The following is a 16138-nucleotide window of genomic DNA, read 5'->3' on the forward strand; positions in this document are numbered from 1 at the left end:
CTTAGTCCTTGACTTAGATCACTGTGTTGTTGAGAAGAACTGAGTCATTCATAGTTGATCATCACACAATGTTACTGATACTATGTACAGTGTTTCTCTGGTTCTGCTCATTTCAATTTGTATCAGTTTGTATAAAACTTTCCAGGTTTTTCTGAAATCTGTCTTTTCGGCATTTCTTAATACACAATAGTATTCCATTATATTTATATGCCACAGTTGTTCAGCCATCCCCCAAATAAGGAGCATCCCCTCAGTTTCCAATATTTTGCCACCATGAAAAGGGCTGTTATAAACATTTTTGTGTGTGTCTGTAGGTCCTTTTCCCTTTTTATGATCTCTTTGGGATGCTGACTTAGTAGTGGTATTGCTGCATCAAAAGGTATGTGCTATTTGGTTGCCCTTTAGACATAGTTCCAAATTGCTCTCCAGAATGGTTGAATCAGTTCACAACTCCGCCAACAGTTCATTAATGTCCTGTGTCCCAATTTTGCAACATCCTCTCCAAAATTTATCATTTTTCTCTTTTTTCATATTAGCAAATTGGATTGGTGTGAGGTGATTCCTCAGAATTGCTTTAACATCCATTTCTCTAATAAAAAAATGATTTAGAGCACATCTTCATATGACAATAAATAACTTTGATTTCTTCATCTGAGAACTGCCTGTTCATATCCTTTGACCATTTATCAATTGGGAAATGGCTTGTATTCTTGTAAATTTGACTCAGTTCTCTACATATTTGAGAAATATGCAAAGATTTTTCCCAGCTTTCTGCTTTCCTTCTAATCTTGATTGCATTGGTTTTGATTGTACAAAAGCTTTTTAATTTAATGTAATCAAAATTATCTATTTTCTATTTTGTAATGGTCTCTATCTCTTGTTCGGTCCTGAATTTTTCCCCTCCTTACAGATCTGACAGGTAGACTATTCCTTGCTCTTCTAATTTGCTTATGGTATCACCTTTTATGTCTAAATCATGCCAAAGGTCCATCATATCTAAATTTTCAAATATTCTATTTACATGCTTAGTTTCTTTCTTGTTTATTTTTTTGGTTGGATTTATCAAGTTCTAAGAGGGGACAGTTGAGGCTTCCCATTAGTATAGCTTTGTTGTCTATTTTTTCCTATAATTCTCCTAATTTCTCCTTTAAGAAGTTGGATGCTATACTGGTGCATATATGGTTAGTATTGATATTGCTTCATTGTCTATGGTACCTTTAAGCAAAGTGTATTCTCCTTCCTTATCTCTTTTAATTAGGTCCATTTTTACTTTTACTTTGAGATCAGAATTGCTACCCCTGCTTTTTTTTCACTTCAACTGAAGCATAATAGACTCTGCTCAAGCCTTTCACCTTTACACTGTATGTGTCTCTCTGCTTAAAATGTGTTTCTTTTAGACATCATATTGTAGGTTTCTGGTTTTTGATCCACTCTATTATCCACTTCTGTTTTATGGGAAAGTTCATCTCATTCACATTCACAGTTATAATTATTACCTGTTTATTTCCCTCTGTCCTCTAACTTCTGTTAGTATTCTCTCTCATTTCATCCTTTCCCTCCTCACCAGTGTTTTGGTTCTATCTATCACCTTTTCTGATCTGTCCTCCCTTCTGTCAGTCCCTATGCCTCCTGTTTACTTAACTTCCTCCCCTTCTACTTCCCTGTCAGTTAAGATAGATTTAGATATTCACCTGATTGTTTTGAGCCAATACTCATGAGTTTATGATTCAAACAATGCTTGTCACCCACCTTCCCATCTTCTCCTTCCACTGTAATAGGTCTTTCACATTTCTTGATGTGAAATAATTTACCCCATTCTATCTCTCCTTTTTTCCTGCACAGATTGTCCTCTTTCTCATCCTTTAATCTTTTTAATATCATTCCCTCAAATTCATCTTATGCCTCCTGCTTATGTACTGTACTGCCTAGCTGTACTATTAGTGATACAATTTTTAAGAATTATAAACATCATCTACCTGTATAAGGATGTACATATTTTACCTCTATTGAATCCTTTACGTCTTCTTTTTCCTTTTTATCTGTTTATGCTTCTCTTGGGTCTTGATGTTGCAGGTCAAATTTTTCGTTTAGTTCTGGTCTACTCCTTATGAAAGCTTGAAATCCTTCTTTCTCCTTGAATGACGCTTTTTTCCTTTTGTGTATTATGCTTCATTTTTCCAAGTAAGTGATTATTGGTTATTTGTAGTCCTAGATCCTTTGTCCTCTGGAAATCATGTTCCATGACTTCCAATCCTTTAAGACTGTGGATGCCAACTTCTGTGTAGTTCTGAATGTCACTCCCTGATATTTGAATTGTTCCTTTCTGACCACTTACAGTATTTTTTTTTCTTTGACCTGATAGTTCTGAAATTTTGACTATAATGTTCTTTGGAATTTTTATTCTGGGATCTCTTTCCTGAGGTGATAGGATTCTTTCAATGCCTATTTTAACACTCTGGTTCCAGGATATCAGAACAGTTTCCTTGATAATTTCTTAAAAGATGTTGTCTAGGTTCTCCTTTTGATTATTGCTTTAAGGTAGTTCAATGATTTTGATATTGTCTCTCCTGGATATCTTTTCCAGCTCAGCTGTTTTTCCCATGAGATATTTTATGTTTTTTTCTATTTTTTCACTCTTTTGAGTTTGTTTGATTGATTCTTAATGTCTCATAGAGTAATAAGCTTCCACCTGCCCAATTCTAACTTCTAAGGTGTTGTTTTCTTCATTTAGTTTCTGTCCTTTCTTTTCCATTTGGCCAATTGTACTCTTTAAAAAGTTGTTTTCTTCAGAGAATTTTTCATTTTCCATTTGACCAGTTCTACCTCTTAAACAATTTTCTAAGCTGTTGACTCTTTTTTTCATATTCTCTTACATCATTCTCATTTCTTTTCCCCCTTTTTCTTCTACCTCTCTTATATGATTTTTAATCTCTTTTTTGAGTTATTCCATGAGTTCTTTCTGGGCTTGAGGCCACTTCTCATTTTTCTTTGGGGTTTTGCCCATAGGTGTTTTTGACATTGTTGTCCTCATCTGAGTTTGTATCTTGGTCTTCCCTGTCACCATAATAACTTTTTATGGTCAGATTTTTGTTGTTGTTGTTGATTTTTACTCCTCTCTTTTTCTGTTTTTTTTTTTCCTTTTCTTTTAAATTTCAACTTTGCACTCAGGGTGGAAGGCACACTGTCTCAGGCTTCTTGTGCCAGTGACTGTAAGCCCTGGCTGTTTATCTGGTGCTGCACTGATGTTGCCCTGAGGCCCCCAGGGAACCATTGTGTCTGGTGCTATGCTGAGAGGGTGTGGGGTGGCTGGCACTGCTGGAGGATGTAAGAATCTGGCAGATTACCTGGTGCAGAGCCGTGGTCCTACGGGTGGTGTCTGGCATGTACTGAGGCTGGTGTGGGTATTTCTACATTTTCCTGGGGCTAAACTAAAGCACATTTTGGTCTGACCCTGGAGGACAGAGGATGCCTGTTTGCCTGGGGCTCTGCTGAAGCACGTGGTGTTTCTCAGAGGTGGAGTCTGCCATGCCCTCTGGTTATTCTAAGGCACATGGGTGTGTGTGGGAGAGTGGGGGGTGTCCTGGTTTGGTTAGGTGGGTCTTGCTACTGGTTTGCTAGGGCACTTCCTGTGCTGGAAGGCACTCCCCTTTTATCTAAGTGAGATGGTCCTTTCTTGCTCATCTTTTAAGTTTCTTGGGCTAAAAGATTGTTTCACTCCATATTTCTGCTGCTTCCGCTGCTCCAGGGTTTCTTTCTGGACACTATTTTATAGTTGTTTGGAGGTGAATATGGGAGAGTTACAGTGATTTACTTTTTACTCTGCCCTCTTGGCCCCCAGTCATGTTTCCTTTTAATGTTATTTTTAAAGCTTCTCTTCTTCTAGATTGTTTTTCACTTTGGGGTATATTTATCTGTTGTTCTCTCTTTTGCTTCTCTGGAGAGACTTGTGACAAAGTTAGTCAATCAATAAGCATTAATTAAGTGACTACTAAGGGGCAGGCACTATGCTAAGCACTGGGAATCTAAATAAGAAAAAAGAAAGACAGTCCCTGCCTTTAAAGAGCTTACAATCTAATGGGGAAAGACAAACCACGCAAGGAAGGTGCAAAGGGGGATGGGATGGAGAGAAGAAGGCACCATATGCAGGGAATAGTATTAGAACTCAGCAAAATCCCAAAGTAGTTCATTTAGGTTTAAAAAAAAAGTCTGAAATGTAATTGCACTGCATTTGAGAGCATTCACTATGCAGAGTAAAGGCTAATAGTGTTGACAAATAGAGGTCCTTGGGGAGCTATGGAAATGAAGAGATAAGAACAATTTATAATATAGGGCAGCTCAAAGCCTAGAATGCCTGCTGCTGGCTGCCGGACCATAATAAAGGAATAAATTTGAAATAAATATTTGAGATGGAGGGCAATGCCTCCCTATGGACCAAGATTCGTTTGTTGTTATATTCTTTCCTTCCCTCCTACTTTTCACTTGCATGAGAGAGCCTGAAGGTTGAATAAAACTGTCAGGCTTCAGATCTTGGTGGTTTATTGAATGTCAGCTCTAAAAATAATTTTAAATGTTGGCAATCAGGAACTGGATAATTATAGGTACTGGACCAGATTCCACTGATAAAAAGAACGCCCAGATAAAGACATTCCACTTACAAATGAAAGTCAGTATCTTTTTTGTAACTTGTAGTCTTAGAGAGTTGCTGAGAGAATTGAGAGTTTACTAGACTTGCTCTAAGTTGTACAGTCAGTATGTATAACATAAGGACTTAAATTCAGGTCTTCATAGTTCTAAGAATGGCTCTCTATCCACTTAATCATGCTTCCTGTCAACCAGAAACTGACATAAATAATATGAGACTTTCTAACCCAAACTCAGAGGCTTGGGACAGAGACATTATTCCTGTTGGGCAGAAGGAAGTAGTTTCCATAACATGTTAAATGACTGAGGGCACTGTTTAGTTGACTGAATTTTATATACTCCAAAAGAGCTTGGGCCCTGGAGGCTTTAATTATCCTGGAGAGAAAAGTCATAGAAATGTAAGAATCTGGAAACTAATCCTCCACAGAGAGAAAGTAGCTAAGGAATTTTTCTTAGCGTAATATGTTCACCTGTGTGGTTTTCATGTAGGTTATATGTATGTCTACATGGGTTACCTAAATGCAGCTCCAAAGAAGGAATGAATAGAGTTCCAGAATTTTACCCACCCTCTCCAAGGGAGATTTTATTTCCTGCCAGGAGGGAAGTAGGAAGTCGGTCACTCTGCTCTCTTCACAGTGGGTTACTAGGCTAGAATTATATCTGTCTGTACCCCCTAAATATTGTTAGTCTAAGGAAAATGATTTTTTTAGGTTCAAGTTACTCTACTGATCACTTTTCCTTAATGGGAAAGAGGTGCCTCAAGTTATATCTGAAAGTTTGTCTCCCTTACTACAAAACTCCTGACCATTACAACAGTTAATAGCAAATATATTCATCTATTCAAACTGAAAGCAAACAAAAACCAGAGAAGCTATACAGATCAGCACATACCAAGCAATTCATAGTGTGAATGGGTTCTGCTCCTGGGAGCAGAATATCTCAGATCAATTGAGAGAATTCCTAATCTCACCCAAGGGAAAATTTTCTGAAGTATCTAGGGCAGCAAGCCAGAAATTGGGACATGCTTGAGGCATCATTTCCTTCTTAGGTTTCTTTCAAGACTTTCTCTTCCCCTTGGAACCTCTCTCTGAATATTGGAATTGGATGTGTAATCTCCTGAAGTCAAAAAACAAAACAAGCAAAAGAAACTCTCCCAAGATCTTATTAATTCTTATGCTAGCATAGAACAGTCGGGAGTCATTCTCTGAAAATGAGGAGAGTCTTATAGCAATGTCCAGGTTTGAGCCCCAGATTGCACCAACCTGATGACTTAGAATCTGAAGTTCCTTCTTTCTTCACTAAAGGAGTGAAAGTTTAAGTCCATGGGCTCTAGGAAAGGTGGGAGAGAGACAAAGAGAGACAGAGACAGACAGAGACAAAGAGAGAGACAAAGACAGAGAGAAACAGGGACAGAGAGAGACAGAGACAGAGAGAGACAAAGACAGAGAGAAACAGGGACAGAGAGAGAGAGAGAGAGATGTCAGAGCTCATGTCTCCTCCTATGAGGAAGAGATAACATCTCAACTGAAGGCTTCATTTGAAATTAGAAGCTGGTGAAAGAAAGATCTGTAGTCATGTGCTCAATGGAATGATATCTAATACCAGTGGGATACTTTCCAATAGCATTCACTTAAAACTCTCATGGAGCAACACCTAGCAGTAACTACATATCACACCTAGTAGGAATGGGATAAGACAAGTAGAATCTTGGGCAGTCCTTCAGCATTAGAAACAAATGCCCCCTACACAAACATGTCCTGGTCCCCTTGGGTTCACTTCATGAATAATTCCTAGAGGAATTCATTCTTTCCAGTAGTAGTATGTGTAAGCCATAGGTAAGTGTGGCTCAGGTTTGGGGGAAAAATATTCCCTTGCTACTTTTCCTATTCTGCTATTTTTTTAAATACCTGTGCTTTGAACTAATTGTGTTCCTTGACTGTATATGAATGAATGAATGAAAAAAGCATTTATAAACTCTTACTGTGATCACTGTGATAAGATTTGGAATTACAAACAGAAATCAAGACAATCCTTGCTCACAAGGAATTCACAACTTAATTGGTAGACAACACATATAAGAAAGTTCTATTGCAGGGCAGATAGAAAGGTGCTAAATTCCTAAGGGTGGAGAAGTGGGTTAGAGTCATGAAGTCATGAAAATACTCCTCCTGAAGTATTTTTAGATTGATTATGAAAATACACATGTCTTCATTATCCTAATGAGTGAAATTTCACTTCCTCCATGAAGCCTTTGTTGATTAAAAGAAAGGACCATGGCATATAACTCTTAGTCCCCTTTGTCTGAGCATCTAGATATTATAAATTTGTCACTCTAAACAGGTCCTCAAAATTTTAGATACCTCTGCAGTAAGCAAGAAGCAGCCATAATCCTGGGAGAACAGAACCATATTAATAATGATGCAAGGACAAGGACTGGTCCTGGGACTTCATTAGTTTAAGCAACTGCCAGATAAGGAATTGTCTTCCAGCTGTACAGATCAGCATCTTCTCTGCAACATATAACCTGGGAGAGTTAGCTAAAAAACTGAAAACATGAATGTATGTAGTAGAGGAGTCTTGAACCCATTTCTTCTTGGCTCTAAGCTCATTAATCTTTTATCCTTCATGGTATATGAAATAACCAATCCCTTCACATATGTACATATGTGTGCATATATGCATGTATATGTGTATATATATTAAATGTGCATATATGTTAGCACCTTCTGACTCCTTTTCCATCTATCTACCACATAAGAAGAATAAGGGTTGAGGGCTATTTTAATTTTTCTTTGTTTCAAAAGTTTCCATGGACAAAGTATTCATCACTAAGTGGTCACTTGGTGAAAAGCCTTTCCATGAAGACATAGTCTGTTCCTCTTTAAGAAAAAAACTCAGTTACCATTGATTGGAGTAGCTAGGACAATGTGCTGGGCTTAGAGTCAGGAAAACCTTAGTGCAAATATGATCTCACAAGCTAAGTAGCTATGTGACTCTGGGAAAGTTATTTAAATTTTGCTTGCCTCAGTTTCCTTATCTGTAAAATTGAGAAACAATAGCAACTACTTTCCAGAGTTCTTGTGAAGACCAAATGAGATAATGAGTGTAAAGCAATTAGTATAGCTCCTGGTATACAGTAAGAGCTAAAAAATGGTTAAGTGGAATTGTTCTTATTTTCTTAGGTTTCTCTTAGATTTTAAGCTCTTGGAGTGCAAGGCCCATGTGACCTTTTTGTTCCTTACAACCCCTAATCAATCATTCAACAAGTATGTATTAGATTACTACAATATTCCAGGCAGTGGAGATTTAAAAATATAAAAATAAAATAGTCCTTGCCTTTAAGCAACTTACATTATACACATATGAATATATGTATACACTCAAATATATGGATATATATTTATATAGACAAGTTACCTTGTATATGCTTTGTGTGTGTGTATATATGTTGTATATATTTATATGTGTGTGTATATAAAAGGTATTTTGTGTATACAAAATATCAACTGCCCAAGAACAGGATTAGAGAAACATGGAAAAAACAGCTCATATGAAAAAGACCTGAGGGTTCTCATGTACTGCAACTTCAATATAAGTCAGCAGTGTGATCACACAGCCAAAAAAGCTAATGGGATATTGGTGTTAGGCTACATTAATAAAAGTAGAGTGTTCAGAATTAAAGAAGTATCAGTCCCATTGTAATCTGTTCTGTTAAGACCACACCTGAAATACAATACCATATGCAAATTTCAGGAAGGATATTGACAAGTTGAAAAACATACATAGAGAGGAAAGCAACCAGAATGGTTAAGGAACTGGGTGTCTTCAGCCTGGTGAAAAGTAGACTTAGGAGGGGCGGCCAGGTAGCACAGCAAGTAAGAGCACCGGTTCCAGTGTTGAGAAGACCTGGAGATCGAATCCGGGGCTCAGACACTTAGCACCCACCCAGAAACACCTGGCCGTGTTAACCTTGAGCAAGTTACTTAACCCCAATTGCTCAGGGGCGGCCAAGTGGCTCAGCGAGTAAGAGCACCGGCTCCAGTGTAGGGATGACCTGGATCAAAATTGGGCTCAGATACTCAGCACCACACCCAGAAATAACTGGCCGTGTAACCTTGAGCAAGTTACTTAACCCCAATTGCTTAAAAAAAAAAAAAAGTAAACTTAGGAAACACATCATGGAGTCATAGGGATAGTATTTCACTATTCTTACAATGCAACAGACACTGGCAGCAATTATTTTCATGGTGGTCTTCCTGCTTATGCTAGTCATTAGCAGCAGTCCCATGAAATGTTACTTGTTGCCTTTGGGCACACAATAAAATCAATTTCACCATTTCCTTTATTTGTTTCTTTTCTTAAAAAAAATTCTGATCTTAAATACTAAAATGGAGCATTTCCATACATACAGCAGAATACAAAAAGAAGATTTCACATGAAAATGATGCATCTTCTTTTCATACCACATGTTTTTAAATTTTTATAGAACAAATTCTGCAGGTTATTGCCAAAACTGTCCTCATCTGTTTTATCTGATCAACCTTCCTTCTGTTCTCCTAGATGTGCTTTAAAAAATGTTACAATGGCACCTCTTTCCCTTGGCATCACTATTACTAATTTCACTCTCCCCAGTCCTAACTCTTCTTCCCTCATAATGAAAATGGAAAGAAAATAAATAACAAATAAACATAGTTAAGCAAAATTAATCCACTCAAAAATATATGTAAAAATATATGCACCTTGAGTATGTTCCCTCACTGGGAGGAGGTGGTTAATATGCAATTAAGTGGCACCCTGGAGTCAGAAATATCTCAATTCAAATTGAATCTCAGTCCCTTGCTAAGAGCATAACCCTGGGCAAGTCATTTAATTGCTGCTTGCCTCAGTTACCTCAACTGTAAAATGGAGATAATAATCACATCTATCTGGAATGGTTGTTGTAGATGTGAGATAATATTTGTAAAGCATTTAGCACAGAGTCTGACACATAGTAGGCATTTAATAAATGCTCATTTTCTTCCCTCCTTTATCATATGCTCTGGACATGTAGTTGGCCATTTCACTGACCAGAGATAATAAGTTTTTAAAATCTCTTTTCTTTACAAAGTTGCTGTCCTAAGAATAAATTGCACTGTTTATTCTGCTCACTTCATTCTGGGTCAGTTTAGTATTCCCTAAAATTGTCTCCCTTTTGATTTCTTAGTGTGCAACAATATTCTATTCTATTCACAATTTGTTCAGTCATCCCTCCAGTTCTTGATGCAATCTAATCTTGATGCAATTCTAAGATGCAATCTAAAGTACTCTTTTAGGTTGTTTTTTTTTTCCTTTTTCACCTTTTAATTTCTTATTTCAGTCTCAAGAATCTTGTTTTGCTTGCAGTTATTTCCTCCCCAGTATAATAATCCTTTTTTAATGTCCCTCCCAGTTGTGGTTATTTCCCTGCTGAGTTTTATGGTTTTATACCCAACTCTTTGGGGTATGGGGAGAAGACCTCATCTTCCTCTATTTAAGATTGGGTTCATCTGATACCCACTACACCAACAGCTTTCTGTACATTTGTATATTCCTCTTCTCACACACTCCAATTACAAGATGTAAGTCCTGCCCCCTACATTGTCCTTTCCTTATTAATGGATTCCTTTTACCCTCCCTTTTCTTTCTCCTCTTTCTGGGAACAGAAGCTTTTCCATCCACAGGATTTGTTTTTCTTATTTAAATACCTCCATACCCTTTGAAGACATTCACACTGGGAAAGGATACTTGTTTTGGGCTCCTCTGTCTATATCATCATACAGCTCCTTCCACCTGTTCAAGCAAATTTACCTTTCCAGGTTTCTCTGGACTTTTGTGTTTGTATTTCAAGGTTCCTTCTCATCTCCGTTCTTTTTATCAGAAATGTTTGAGTCCTATATTCACCAAAGATCCATTTCCCCCCTTTAGGATTGTACTCATCTTTGCAATGTGAATTATTCTTGGCTGGAAGCCTATATCTTTTGCATTTTGGAATATTGTAAGCCAAGACCTCTTCTGGTACTTAATAGAAGCTACCAGAGATTGTAGGATCCTTACAGCGGTCCCTTGGTACATGAACTGCTTCTTTCTGGATGCTTGCAGTAATTTTTAATGGGCATGTTAGCTAGAGATTTTAGATATGATATGCCTGAGATTTTTCCTTTCAGGGTTTCTTTCAGTAGGTGATCAGTAGATTCTTTCTTTTTTTTTCATTCTCATTCTAATAGATCTGGGTGTGTTTCATTTATGATTTTGGGAAAATACAGCATCTAGGTTTTATAATATGTGGTTTTTCAGGGGATCTGTTGATTCTCACATCATCTCTCCTTCCCTTATTTTCCAGACCAGTATTTTTATACAAGTTATCTTAAATGTTGTTTGATTAACAAAATCTTTTGATTTTATTCTTATATTTCTTCTTGTCTTATGGAGTCATTGGTTTCTATTTGGTTGAGTCTGAATTTCAGGGAGTCCATTTTGGGGATAAAGTTGATCACTTTTTTTCTAAGCTATTTATTCTCTTTCTAATTTTTTCCTCAAGAGGTTTTATTATTTTTCTCTTGCACTTATTCTAGATATTCACATAGTCTCTTTGACTATGACCCTTTGAGTCATTTGAATAGAATTATATCCTTTTTCCTTTAAGGGAGATCTCCAGATTTCTAATAATTTTTGAACACTGAATAGTGTTTTCTTTGATTTTCTAATCTGCATTGATGGAGGGAGTTTCCTTATCTGGAAGTCACCTTCATTAATGAAGTAGCTGGTCCAATTCCTATCTTTACATTAACATGAATATGGCTCAGTTCCCTCATGTGTATGGCAACTTCTTGGCCACTGAACTGGTATTTCAAATATTGAATATAAGTTTATATTGACAATTAAATGAAAGATGGTATAAAAGCAGTGCCATGTTAGCAAGCTCTTCCCTTCCTGTTCCAGACTCTAACACCACCCCTGAACATGAGTGGCAGCCATTTTATATTTTTCTTTATTTCACGGTTTGCCATGGTCAAAGGCTAATAACCAGACCACTGGGTATAGACTTTTCTGTGCTTAACCAGGTTTGTCCTTATATGGTAGATTCAGTCTTTTGTCAGGACCATACTTAACTGTTTCACTATAGTAGAAACTACTTATCCTGGTATAACGTTTGAGAGCCCACATTTATGTCCACACTCTTTCAAGTCTTGGAAGTACAACCATAGCAGTATATCCCTGGAACCTATCTATACTTTACACTTATAACACTCTTTAATTCCCTAAATATATTACATATTGCTGAAGCTAGGTGGCACATCCGATAGAGTGCTGGACCTGGAGTCAGGAAAACTTGAGTTCAAGTCACTCAACCTCTGCCTACCTCAGTTTCCTCATCTGTAAAATGGGGGTAATAATATTTAACTCTCAGGATTATTCTAAGGATAAAATAACATTTATAAACCATTTTACAAACCTTAAAGCACTATACAAATGTTAGTTATTTTTCTTATGACTATGTAAAGTACTTTATGAAAAAAAAGTTTGAAATACCCACAACACAAATGCATAGGATTTAGAATTAGAAAGGATCTTTCAATTCACCTCAGTGAATAGCTTTTTTTTCTTTTTAATCAGAGAAAGAAACTGAGATACAGATGAAGGAAGCAACTTACTTGGGTTCACATAATAATAATAAAACCTGACATTTGTATAGTTCTTTAAAGTTTTGCAAGATGCTATCCTCCTTAGAGCCTCAGGAAGGAGCTAGTGCAATTATTACAATCTATAAGGTGGGGAAACTGAGGCTGTGAGACTTTAAATGGTTTTTACATGGTTATACAATGGAATTTCATTTGCACAAACCCCAGGCTACTAAAATTATCTAGATGGCCTTGACATCTAAAAGAGCAAATTAGAGGGAAAAAGTAAAATAAGGTATTAACATAATAAACTTAGAGAATTCATTTGCACAAATAGATGTTACAGGTTAAAAGTATAAAGAACTCCAGGACATATCCCTAACTTCCTGAGCCTGCTGTGGCAAAGCAGAGTTGTGTTCTCCCAAACAACATATTCTAGAACTGCACTGGAAGGTCAGGCCATTGGCAGAACCTTAAGGAATTCTTGATTTCAGGGCAAATTCAGTTGAGGAAGGAATATGATACAAAGGGCAGTGTGCCCCCAGTGTACCCACACTTGGAAAGTCAATACTGTTCAAGCCACAGCTGATGATTTCTGAACTCCTAACCCTAGGAGAAGGGACTGCTAGAACAGTGGGAAAACGTGGACCCTCTGAGAAGAGTAGCATGGTAATAGAATGCTGAACAAGGATGTTTAGGACTGGGAGAAAGGATGGATGAGGAAGGACTGCAAGTCACATAGATGGAACAACAGAGCACTTCAGAGGAAGTACCCCTCCCTCTACTTCACCACTCTGCGGGAAAAACACCAGTCATTCTGCTCAAGTTATGAACCAATATAACACTGGATTGAGCCAATACAGCACTTATAATACCTTGGGAAAAAAACATCATTATGCATCATTATAGGCATTCTTTCCATACTTCATGAACTTCTATGGCCAAAAATTAATCACCTTTCTAGTGATGAACCCTCTGCAATTAATGAGGCTGCTCATCTAATGATTATTAATCACTCCTCCAACCTAAAATCAATGCGTTTCTAGATTAAGACCTATAAGAGTTTGTGCTCCATGAGTATAACCTTTGAAAGCCTACAGTCACCTTCTCGTCATAACACGGCAACCAGTGAGAACTTTAGCTGAGGGTAGGATTTCTATATTTACAAAACAGAGGGTTCAGAACTGATGAATGTATACCTATAAAAACCACAAAAATTCTCAAATCTGGGTTTCTATTTGGTATGTGCTTCCCAAGTTACATGTTACTAGCATATTCTAACAAAAGGTTCCGAGATTTATCTTCCTTTCAGTGGCTTGGCAGAAGAAAAGAAGGTGGAGTGCAGTTATCCCAGTGATGTTGCAAAGATAAATCAGAATGGGTGTCTTTTACATCACTAGAGTCTTAGAAAGGAGAAGCATAGGTGGTTTAGAAAGCCAAAGTTAAACTGTTCCATGTCATTGGAAATCCCCACAATTAAGAAGGCTACAACCCTTCATTTTGTACCATGATTTTCTCAGCAAAGAGTGTTCCTGGATTCTGCCAGGAGCTAGTTTCCTTGCTTGAGTTTAGCAGAGACTCATCTGCAGTCAGTAAATCACTATCTGCACATTGGGTTAGCACTGCCCTGGCATCTAAGAGGTAGCCTTTTAGTCACCATGACAACCTATTTTTGATGGGAAACTTGTTCACTTAAATTAAAAATAGCAGAAGCATATCACTGTGCTGTAGTGAAATGTTAGGCTTAAAGCTACAATTACACCCCGGCTAACCTGTGATCCAGTCCATCTCTTGGTATCCCCAAAATGTGACACCAAAAAGAGAAGTCAGTAAAAAGCATATGTAAAGGTTACAGAATCCTGACTTCAGATTTTCTATTTGTCTCTCCTACGGATTAAAAACATGGACACTTGGCCTTGAGATGTGATTGACTACAGTCATACTATACTGAACACACCGGTGTTGTCTGAGATGAAGCTGAAGTGAGAAGATACATAATGAGTGTGTGTGCCTTCCTCCTATCACCAACACTACCATAATATTTAATTTTTACCTAGATTAACAGAGTAATTAGATCCCTTTTTAATATCTCAACAGGACTAGGGAGATGGTAGCCCTTATATATTCTGCTCCTATTCAAGTATGTGTGTAATATTGTGTTCAGATCTGGGAGCCACAATTTGGGAGTGACATTGCTCAGGTGAATTATATTCAGAGGATGGCAACCAACATGTTAAAGGCTCTTGCCATTGAGCCATATGGGGATTGGTTGAAGGAATGAGGGGATCAGGTAGGAACATGACAGCTGGTTTCTAGTATTTGAAGGACTGTATTATGGAAGAGGTAATGGACATGCTCAGCCTTGAAAGATGTAAGTAGGAATAGTGGCTGCAAATTGCAAGGAAGTAAATTTGGGCTTGATATATGGAAACTTCCTTCCAATTACAGCTATCTCAAAGTAGAATGGGAATGCCTCTGAAGGCTTCCAATAGTGCAAGGTTTTAGGTAGGCTGAACATCTGTTTTCTAGAGGGGTTTCTGATTAAGGTATAGTTTGGATTAATCATCATTTGAGATATTTTCCATCCATTCTAAGAGTAAGTGATTATTATCTCTTTCAGATAAAGCGTCCTACAAACCACAACAGTTAGGAGATAGTAATTTCTGGCTGAGAGGTGACAAGGGAACTTTCAGACCTACTACTATTATAAGTCATATAATCATAAATTTAGAGCTAGATAGTGCCATAGAAGCCATAAAATCCAATTTCCTCATTTTATAAAACAGGAAAATGAGGACAAGAGAGGTTAGAGTGCTTGCTCAGAGTCATACTCTTACTGTGTTTGAGGCAGGATTTGAACCTAGGTATTCATGGTTCCAAGTCTAACATTCTAGCCACTACTCCAACAAGTTGCCTTAACAATCCTCTAAACACTCCCTTGTTGTCACTATTGAATGTATTTTCTCCCACTTCTAGTTGTTGTGAAGTCTTTTTCAACCATGTCCAACTCTTTGTTACCCCTTTTAGGATTTTCTTGGCAAAGATATTGGTATTTACCATTTCCTACTCCAACTCATTTTACAGAAAAGGAAACTGAGGCAAACAGGGTTAAGTGACTTGTCCAGGGTCACAAAGTTCTTTTTTTTTTCAAAACAGTACCATCAAAGGAAGTCAAGGTCATATCACCCGCAAGAATGATCCCCTAGACAAACACTTCTTGAACTGTGGGTCTCAACCCTATGAGGGGTCATGTAACTGAAAGTGGGGGTTGCAAAAATTTGGCAACAGTGAAAGGTTTCTGAATGTACAACAACCAAAAATTAACTTAAAATTAAGCACATAATGAATCCAAGGTATTTCTGGCAGTGCTGGCTCGTGTTACATTGTCACTTCACTGCCGAACACATTATTGACAATTATAAAATCAAAGTATCGATCAACTCTGAAAAACATTGAAGATGCTCTTCACTCTGCAGTATCAAATATCCCACCAACATTTAACTCCTTATGTAAAAATAAACAAACATATCCATCTCATTAGTATGCAAATCTGTTTTTGTCTTTAATAAATGGTTATATTAAATGTATACCAAAGAATTGTTTTTCAAATAAGTTTCTTTGTGATTTATTATCAGTAAATGTAGGATTTGTATACCTATATACCAAGATTGCATAAAAATTTCTGGGGTGAAAAGGGGTCCCAAGTGGAAAATGTTTAAGAAACTCTACCCTAGACGTTACTACAGTAGCTAGACACTATATAGATGAGAAATAGATAGATAGATGATAGATAGATGGATAGATAGATAGATAGATAGATAGATAGATAGATAGATAGATAGATAGATAGATAGATAGAT

This window comes from Petaurus breviceps, unplaced genomic scaffold, assembly GCF_028583685.1.
Source record: "Petaurus breviceps papuanus isolate PSGF00001 unplaced genomic scaffold, PetGlider_PUasm1.0 178, whole genome shotgun sequence".
Taxonomy (NCBI): Eukaryota; Metazoa; Chordata; class Mammalia; order Diprotodontia; family Petauridae; genus Petaurus; species Petaurus breviceps.